Genomic DNA, 2,622 nt, shown 5'->3' on the forward strand with positions numbered 1-2,622 from the left:
GTGCGCCATTAGTATGGATGTACTTATGGCGCACCGAGGGGTGGTGCGCCATTATATTGTGCCATTGCTATAAGAAAAAAAAACTACTAATGGCGCACCACGGTGAGGTGCGCCATTAGTATGGATGTACTTATGGCGCACCGAGGGGTGGTGCGCCATTAGTATTGTGCCGCCCCCATCCATATTTCCTCCCCGGCCCAAATTAACCTATCCCCTCTCTCTCCCTCGCCCTCGCCCTCGATCCCCTTCCCCTGTCCTCTCCCGACGCCGCTGCCCCGCCGCCTCGACACTGCCCCGCCGCCCCGACGCAGCCTCGACCCTGCCCCGACGCCGCTGCCCCGCCGCCTCGACGCGACCCCGCCGCCCGGACGCCGCCCCGTCCACACCACCGTCGCCGGAGCACCACCACCACCCGGACCTCGTCCCCGACATCCTCCCCGCGCCCCACTGCCCTATCCCTACGGCCCCCGTGAGCTCCCCCTCCTCCTCTCCCCCTCTCCCCCTCTCCCCCTCTCCTAGTGCGTAGTGCGTAGGTTCGGATCATAGTGGTGCCCAGTGCGTAGGGGGGCTGTAGCATTGGCCTCCTTTCCAATTGGTGTAGTTGTTGAATTTCTTACTCGCATCTGCTCTTGTTGGTGGCAACAGGAGCCAGGGGTTTTGTTGCTAATTTGCTTTCTTTGCGCAAGAAGCGCAGGGTTCCCTATCATCGGGTTCTCCAAGTCGCGCGTCTGGCTGTCGTTCTTGGTCAAAAGTCTTTCTTTGTGCGTTCTTGGGTCTTGGCTCTAGGAAAAGCTTTTTGCTTCTCCAAGTTGTTGCTGTTCGTAGAGAGATGGGTGGGATCTTCGAATTTGACCAATATTTTGCTCTGATAGTTGTTGTTATAATAGGCTGAATTGGAGGTTCTGTTTTCCCCTGCACCATGAAGCCTCATGATCCTCCACCCTCCTCCCCCTGTTTAATTGTTGATAAGTAAAAGATGATCTGAGGGTGTACTAGTATAACGCATACTGCATATAGACTGCATGCAAATTTACCTGCCATTTCCTCTGAAATTTGCCTGCCATTTGATCAACATTTCAGTGCAATAAATTGCAATATTTCCATCTAAGTATCCTTGCTCGGCTTCTGGTGTTTTTATTGCTATAGGATTACTAAATGGGATCTTCTAGGATGTTATCTGTTGTTCAAAAAATTGAAAATGTAGCAGTTGTGACTGAATATCCAATCTAGTGGATAGTAGTGGAATGCTAGTTTCGCTAGTTTGTTGCTGTGTAGGATCTTTATTGAAGCATATGTAGAGTCAGTGTACACGATGGTCTTGTTCGGGAATGAAACTGAGTTCCCCTGTTATGTCTATCTTCAGAAGAGGCTCGTTTTTCTTCTGATATGCAGAGATTCATTGGTTTCTACGGTTTCAAAAAAAATTCTAGATGGTGATCCTCCTAGTTTTGTATCCTGATAGGCTTTGGTCATCCTCTTCATGTGAAGAGAACTAAATAATAATGCATTTGATTAAATCTGCGACAAATATGATATGGAGTATTTATTTAGGTATTTTAGATGTTCATATCTTTTCAATACATCAAATCAACTGTAGCATCTAGACTGGGGATTTCCTACAGCCTGAGCAAGAGCAGAGCCTTGACATTATGTCCAGAAAATTATCATGTTCATTTCTGTGCAAGTAATTATCATGTTCATTTCTGTGTAAGTGATGTTTGCCGTAAATGATGGCGTTGTCTACCTGTTTCATTTCTGTGAACCCGATCATCTAGTTCCTCATGTCTAAAATCAAGACGTGTTAGCTTTGTTCTAAGTTAGCTTCTGTAAAGTTTGACCAAGTTTATGGAAGAAGAAAAACATATCTCTGGTCTAATTCATGAAGTAAATCACGAAATACGTATTACACCTTAGATGGTCATTGCATCTAAACAGAGGCAACTATGCATTGTTTCTGAATCACATTTCAGTAAAAAGTTAAATGGAATGTGGTAACAAATGCACCAAAAGATCAAGCAGGGTCACTGCTGATCACTTCCCTTGATTGTTTCAGCTCAGTCTTGCCTGCAATGAACCAATTCTCCTTTTATCCATTTGATTGGCTCCTATTATAATTGCAGAGGATAAGAAGAACTTGCTCTATTCTTGCTTGTACACCAATCTCTGCTTCAATTGCTGCATTTACTTTCATGTAACAGTCTTGTACCCAATGCTTCAGTGGCAGTGCATCCTAAGCAATGGAGGCCTTTTTTCACATGCCAATGTATTTTCCATGTTGTGATGGAGGCCTTTTTTTGCCTTGTCCACCCGAGAGGCCCTTGAGATGGAGGAACAACCTCACTTGTATGAGGACGCCGCCTTCCCCACCGATCCTGAGACCACTGATGGTACCGCCGAGGATGACCCCACTGATGCCACCACTGATGGTGCCGCCGAGGATGCCACCACTGATGATGGCGACGCACGCACAGATGGCAGCCAACCGAAGAGGCAACGGAAGGACCGGCGCCCGACCGTGCTCCGCACCCTCAAGGAGGAAGTTACTGAAGTGGACTCCGACGGGAATCCAACGGCGTCCGAACGAATAGTCAAGGGGTACTCGCTTCAGCTCGGGTGCATTCT

Source organism: Triticum urartu, chromosome 7A (assembly GCF_056163025.1).
Source record: "Triticum urartu cultivar PI428250 chromosome 7A, HENAU_Tu73, whole genome shotgun sequence".
NCBI lineage: Eukaryota > Viridiplantae > Streptophyta > Magnoliopsida > Poales > Poaceae > Triticum > Triticum urartu.